The 7,780-nt window shown below is 41.1% G+C and overlaps 1 pseudogene; it reads right to left on the bottom strand.

Annotated features, from left to right (window-relative positions):
• Positions 1-852: 852 nt before the first annotated feature.
• LOC114511890 lies at positions 853-2,158 on the bottom strand (annotated as a pseudogene).
• Positions 2,159-7,780: the final 5,622 nt, after the last annotated feature.

Raw genomic sequence — 7,780 nt, 5'->3', positions numbered from 1 at the left:
GAAATGGGAGGGCCCATTTAATATTCTTGTTCTTTTCTTTTTTTTTTTTTTACAATAAATATTTATTGGATAAATAACTGATGCTGATATCGTTTTCTAAGTGCCTTATACAGATTCTGTCATCACACCACCAATCTAAGTTCTAGAAATTTAACATCACACAGAGACTTCTGGACCACCCAGGAGTCTTTGGCTCGATTTAACAGAGGGAGGACCACAGCGGGCCATTTGATCTCTCTCTCTGCCTCAGTTGTGTCTTCTGGAAAAGTCGTCTAAGACACTTCCTTTTCCAAACTCCAGGGTTATTGGAAAGACCAAAAGCAGCCGCGTAAAACAACAAGTCAACTGTGAGCATTTACATGCTATTTTTCAAACTCACCCAAACACATTTACGAGCCCATATTAAACATCCTATGTTTGGCTCATATATAAAAATGTATACATATTCATGTGCATGTTTATTCATATTCATACATACAGTTAAGTCTGAAAATTGTTCCTGTCCCTCCCTTTACTAGTTGAGACAGTCTACAGTAGATGCAATTCCCTACAAACACAAGTACAAGGGATTTTGCAATTACAAGCAGACACACTGTTTCACCATCTAAATTGTTTTGTTTTGTTTTTTAGATTTTATTTATTTTTAGAGAAAGGGGAAAGGAGAAAGAAAGAGAGGTGGGAGGAGAGACATATCGATTGGTTGCATGCCTCTCACACACCCATAACCAGGGACCTGGCTTGTAACCCAGGCATGTGCCCTGACTAGGAATTGAACTAGTGACCCTTCGGTTTACAGGCTGGCACTCAATCCACTGAACCACACCAGCTAGGATCAAGATTATTTTCATTTTGGGAAGCAGAGCAAAGGAGACAAGGTGGGAAGTTTAAGGAGGACTGGTGGGTGGTGGAGACAGGCAGAAGCATATAGAAAACCTGAAAAAGGCAAGCAGAAGGAAGAGGATGAAGATAGAAACTAAGATTACGAAAAGGTAGCTGCCTTACTCCCAATCCCACCATCCTGTACCCCTCATCTTTCTCTTATTTGGTGTCCTCTGATCAGTACTTCTTCCAGCATAACCTGGAGAAAGGAAATCCTTTTTCCTTTCTTGGAAGTTTCAGAGCTAAGTTGTAGGTCAGCATCAAGGATGTGTGGAGCAAGGATGACGACTGATTAGTGCACTTGGGCAAGTTCAGGCAGTATGATCTGCTGCTGGGAAGGCCTGTGTTCTATTTACTCTGGATGGAAAACCCCAGTGCCCACCAGTGCCCCAAATGCACTGCAAAAGGCAGACCAGGAGGAGGTACTAACAGACCAGTTCTTTGCAGTTGTTGGCTGAGTCATCTACTGCCCCCTCTGGCAACTGACAGATGATGGGGCTCCCCACAGAAACAGGAGGTAGCCTGCGCTTGGCCCTGACTAACCAGGGTCAAGTACAAGGAACCTGTTGGGTTGACTGAGAGTCAGTGATGGCCAGCTGGGAGCCTGAAGCCCCTCCAAACGGTCTCCAGACTTTGATGATGAAATACTAGTTATATCTCACCCAACTCAACTTCCATTGCCCGCACCATGACTTACAGCTCGGCCAGACCCACCACAAAGGTGACAATCAATGCAGCCAGTACCCATGAGGCCATTTCTATGAAGACATGCTGGCTTCCAAGGTAAGTGCAGATGAAGGCAGACACCACCGTGACAATGAAGTTGAAGACGGTGATGGCCAGAGCCTTCACTGACCTCACTTCCTTGCCCAGGTCACTGAGAATCCCACCATGCCTTAAATCCTGACAGGTTACATTGCTGGTGACCTGCTTATATTCCTCATTGGCGAACTGTATCCTAATTTTCTCCAGACGGGCAACTAGCTCTGGGTTCCTGGGAGGCTTCTCCACCTCTGGGAGATAGATTTCACTGCCTTCTGGGAGCGCGTGAAGGTACAGTGTGGCATCCCTTTCTCTCGGGTACTGGTGCAGATCCCGAATCAGGCGGAAGGAAACCAGGTGTGCAGGACCACGGAGGCGATCACCGTCCTTGTGCTGCTTCTCCAAAGCGGCTTCAAGCTCTGCTCACAGCTTCCAGGGCAACTGCTCTCGCTCCAGCTCTCCACCGGGGGCCACAGCACGCACCAGCCACTCTCCCGCGAGTTAAGTAAGATGACATTTCTAGCCCACTGTCATTTATTTAATATATAATTTTTGTTCAATTATAGTTGCCCCAATCCCCCCACTGCCCCGCCCCCTCCACTCCCTCAGGCAATCCCCACCCTGTTGTCCATTGCACGGTACTTTATACATGTTCCTTGACTGGACCCTTCCCTCTCTTTTCCCTGGTGTCCTTCTCCCTCCTCCCCTCTGGTCACTGTCAGTTTGCTCCTTATTTCGACGTCTCTGGCTCTATTTTCCTCGTTTGTTTCCTTTGTTCATTAGATTTCACTTCTAGGTGAGATCATATGGTATTTGTCTTTCACTGCTTGGCTTATTTCACTTATAATGCTCTCCAGATCCATCCATGCTATGACAAAGGGTAGTAGCTCATTTTTCTTTCTTTCTGCTGTGTAGTATTCCATCATGTAAATGTACCATAGTTTTTTTATCCACACATTTACTGAAGGACACTTAGGTTGCTTTCAGCACTTGGCTATTGTAAATAACACTGCTATGAACATGGAGGTGCATAGGTTCTTTTGAATTGGTGTTTCAGGATTCTTAGAGTATAATTCCAGCATTGAGATCACTGGATCAGAAGGCAGTTTCATCTTTAGTGTTTTGAGGAAATTCCATACACAGTGGTTACACCAGTCTGTATTCCCACCAACGATGCACTGGGGTTCCCTTTCCCCCACATCCTTGCCAGCACTTGTGGTTTGCTGATTTGTTAAGGTTGGTTTTCAGTGAAGTCTCTGATGTGGTTTAAACCAAATTTGTAAGATGCAGCTCAGGCAGTGCCTAGAGGAAAACGAATAGCTATAGATGCTTATGAGAAATACAGACTTTCTGCATGATCCTTTTCCAGTTGGTTAACCAGTTCTATGTTTTAGTGAAATATCACAGATTACTTAGTAATACAATAAACAGGGTACCTATATTGTCATCCTCAATACTCTTTGCTTTTGGAAAAAATATTTAATGTGGCATTTTCTAGTCTGTGATCCTGTCCTGAGAAGGAATGCTATTCAGCCTTTATTGATATACAGACTTTATTTTCTTATCTTCAACTTTAATACATATCTCCTCTCTATCAAAAATACCCTGCAAATCTAAAAGTAATGCCTTATTTTGATACAATTTGGAAACTGTTGACTTGCATCATAACAACTTAAAAAGTCATCAGTGACTGAGAACCTTTTTCATCATTTTATATTGGCATTTTACTCTACTTGTTTCCTTGGATGACAAGCAATTAGCATCAATCTTCTGAGCATTCTCAAAAGACTGATAGCAAAATATCCCTGGTTCATTTGTTGATTATCACAAAGTGGTTTTCAGATCTTCTTTCTCTAACCAATTCTACTTTCAAATCTATTCATTCTCCATACTTTCAAGAGGTCTTCCTTCTTTTATTCCTTTGTCTTATTTACTTTGGAAACTGAGGAGTCATCCTCAAATCACCATGGCCAGTGAGGCCACAGCTTTCAACCTGCTCAATGGTTACTTCACTGGCTGTGACTCCCAGAGGTCTTGTTTTTATTATTGGTTTTTACATTAGAAAACTTAATTATATATTACTATATACATAGGAATTTTGAGTTTCATGCATTTGATAATTTATTGTCTCCATTGTTCTTTATATTATTTTGTTTTAGTCTCTAAAATTGTTTTGAACACTTTTTGCAGTGTAATTTTACAGGAGATAGATTTTTAAAGATTTTTTCTGTCATTTAGTTTATCTTTGTTTTTAAAATGTATTTTCACAGGAAATAGACTTCTAAGTTGAGTCTTTTTTTTTAATTGTTAAAGATTTATTTTCATTGTCTCTTGGCTTCCATTGTTTTATGGGAATTCAGTTATTCCTTTTTACCATCAATTTTATTCTATGTCTTTGTTTTCTCTGGCTCTGTTTAAATTATTATTTTTTTATCTTTAGTGTTCAGTACTTTGATTATGATGTATCTGGCTATTTTTATTTCATTTATCACACTGCAGCTTATTGAACTTCTTTTATGCGTGCATGTTTTGTTGTTTGCTCTCACATATTGGGAAAATTTTCAGTCCTGTCTCTTAAAATATTTGTTGTTTCCCACTCTTTCTTCTCCTCTTTGGTCTATAATACTTACATACTGGCAGATTTTGATATTGCTGTATAGGTTTTAAATAATTTACTTCATTTTTCCAACTCTTATTATTGTGCTTTGTTTATAAGGTTCATATTGTCACACCTTCAAGTTCATTAATTCTTTCCTCTGTTCTGTCTGCTTCATTATATATACATATATACACACACACACATAAAATTTTCTGAAACCCTGAAACAGTTCATTTTCATGTTGCTCACCTTTCTATTATTGTCTATAAGTCAGAATTAATTTTAAGTCTCTACTAATTTTAGGCTCCTGACAATTTTAAGCCCGGTGTAGTTCCATTTACTATTCTGCTACTTCAGAGTATATCATATATCCTTGCTTTGTTTTTTGTCTTATATGATTGAGTGTCACACATTGTATGTAAAAGACAGAGTCTGAGATAAATACTATTTGTGCCCAGAAATGAGCAGAGCGCTCAGGGTGAGGGGTTGCATCACTGTATTTTTCAGTTGGGTGGGGATTAGGCTTAGATGTGAAACTCCTCTAGTGATAGATTGCCACTGCTTTAGTGTCCTATGCAGCCCAGAATGTTTGAGGTTTACTCTCTGTGTTGCTGCTCCATCTTCGGCTTTCAGCAGGCCCTTGAAGACTTTTGCTGAAGATGGCTTTCTCTCTATGCTTTTGCTTCTCCCTCAGCCACAGAGCACTTCTTGCTCCCTAGAATGGGGGAAAGATTTTTCAGTTTCCTTACTTCCTATGCAATCTGAAGCAAGCCCTGATTCCTTGGACCCCAGGTCTTAGACTTCTCAGCATTCCTACCTCACCACACAAACAACCATGTCCCCCTACTCAATGCAAAGTCTCTACTCAAAGAGTTTGCCCTGCATTCTCTCAGCTGTGGCAAGCCTCATACCAACACAAAATCAGAGATTGTTGAGTGTCCTCCTCAGCCTTCAGGGGTACATACATTAATGCAATCATTTTAAAGGCTCTATGATAGATGCATTTTCTACATTTCCAAAAGCAGCAGAAATCTTTTGCCTTAGGTCCCTTCAGAGTTTTTCTGCCCCTGTCCCCATGCGAGCCAATCTTGATCTTTTATTGATGTAGAGGATCTGGATCCGGATTACTTATCTTTTTTTGTTGTTGTTGCCAATGACAGTTGCTACTTCAGAAAGCAAAGGATCTGGGACAGGTCGGGTTCTATTTTTGCCCAACTCCACCCCATCCCCAGAAGCAGAGAACTACTTCTCTCATCTTATCAAGGCCCAGCATGGCTGTGGATGGTTTCTCTGCAGGCTACTCAGGGAAGCCAACTAATACCTTAGAGTCATGCAGGGTTTGTTGAATGGGCATGCTGCTTTAGCGTCTCCCGTCTACCTCCGATCATAGGCAGGAAATACATCGTGTGCAGTAGGTATTTCTGTCTTCTTGTTCTCACTCCTTCTCATGAGCACATGATCTTTGAAAAAGGTTGACAAGTGGCTGAAAGTCTGTTCTTGGGACTTTCGGGGCTTCTAAACTCCTATGCTAGCTAGTAGCTGACATTCAATAATTCAATGAAAGTTAAGCTTTTGGTTTAATACAATTTCATAGTAGTTAAGTCAATTTTCCATGGTTATATCTTACGTGTAACACTTTCTCTGTCTCGTCTCTGCTAAGAAAGGCATGTCACCCCTGAAATTTGTTTTACCAGATATCCTTATGATCTTACTGTTTTCTTAACAATCAGATTTGATCTCATTTTTAAGAAGATAAACCTTGCTGATGTTTCTATGTTTTATGTGAAAAAGTCTCACTTTAATTTTAAAACATAATTTGAGAAGGATGTAAGGCGTTAACATGTAAAATTTGCCTGGTTCGCCCCTCTGCTAATGTGCACTTTGGTCACACTCTTTGTTTTTACTCCACCTCCAGTAGCCATGTAAAAACACAGGCGCTTTGCTCAGAGCCATGCTAAGAAATCAGAGTTTGAGAAATTCAAAGCTCACTTTATTTAGTAGGTGACTATGTCTGATTAAATCAATCAGACTATGTATTTGCAAAGTGGGAAAAAGAAGAGCAAATTCCATTTTTTATTGTCTGTTAAGGCATTTCTCAAAAGCATGTACAAACAGGCACACCAGTGTACAAACAACTCCTTCCCCTTCCAAGATTCTCGATTTCTCCACTTCTGCCTTCATGACCTATTCCGAAAAAGGCACTTTGGGAACTTCACGTGTTTTTCCCTGGAAGTTCCTATTTAATCTTAGATATCAAATGGGGTGGTGAGGGTCATCTGTTGGTAAGTTGATATTTGTTCTATGAAAACAGGTTTACTATAAATCTTTGTCAGAGGACTTTTGCCTAGTTTATGTTCAGGTCCTATGAAATTTCTCTATTTTAAATTAAATTAGATGGTAATAGTATGTGAGTCATTGAAGTTTGCATTCAAACTAAACAACAGAAAGAAAAGGCTTTAAGGAACAGAGAGTATAGGGCACTAAGGAAGAGAGTATCCTTTTTGACTTCGCAGAGGCAAAATGATGCGTGGGTCACTGGCTAGCAGTGATCATAGAATGCTGCAGATGGCTCATCGAAACTCCAGAAAAAAACAAGCACAGAGACGGACCAGTTTCTGTGGAGAAGTACGGATGAACGGCCACCCCCTCTAGTGGAGATCAAGCTGATTTACCATCCAAACTGGCTTTTATTGGGTTCATTTTGCATAAGAATTCAGGTACAGCACATTACTCATTGCGAGGAAGTAAGGATCAAATGATAGGTAACAAGGAACTCGGAGGGTCTCTTTTGAGTCAGGGTCAAAGAGCTGTAGGACTTTAGGGAACTAACTAACTTCCTCCTTGGACCCTTCTCATTCAACTGAGAGCATTCTAAGCAAAGAAGGTTTCACAGGAATTTACATGTTCTTTCTTAGGCCTGATCACCCAGGGAATCTGCCCTTTCTAGCACAGGGCAGCACCACCCTGTCATTGTTTCAGGCTTAGGTGGAGCAAGGGAAGTAAGGCAGCCAAGAGATTAAGAGATTTTCTTGCAGAGCAGGAGGACTCAGGCTTTGTCAAAGCCAAAGGGTGAGAGAGTTCATCACCCCCTTTTGCCGTAGCCCCCAAAGTCCTTCTTTTGGGGGCCTCCCATGTGATCATGCCTGTCTTAGGTCGTCCCCCCTTGGGGAATCTTACCCATCTTTGGCTAACTGACCAAGCATTGGGGGCCAGGCAGGGTGAGGTATGAAGGAGCAGAAGCGGCGCTCCTGTCCGGGAGATAAGCTTGTCTCCTTGTTGGCTTACAGTTCCAAGGGCGTTCCCTTAGCTTTAGCCTAGGCCGAGGTTACAGCTTCTGATACCAGGCAGAGTGGTTCCCAACAGCAAAATGCTTGAGTAAATGGATAATAGACAGATGGCTTTGAATATTTATAAGTTTTTCAAAGAACCCCAAAGTAGTCATGTTAATTGTAATAAGGAAAAAGACATATTTTCAGCTACAGGCTTATTTCAAATAATAGTAACTTGTAAGTGTCTTTCAAGGAGTCCTAATAATTATAT

This window comes from Phyllostomus discolor, chromosome 3, assembly GCF_004126475.2.
Source record: "Phyllostomus discolor isolate MPI-MPIP mPhyDis1 chromosome 3, mPhyDis1.pri.v3, whole genome shotgun sequence".
Taxonomy (NCBI): domain Eukaryota; kingdom Metazoa; phylum Chordata; class Mammalia; order Chiroptera; family Phyllostomidae; genus Phyllostomus; species Phyllostomus discolor.
This window is presented reverse-complemented; position numbering and strand designations above follow the sequence as displayed.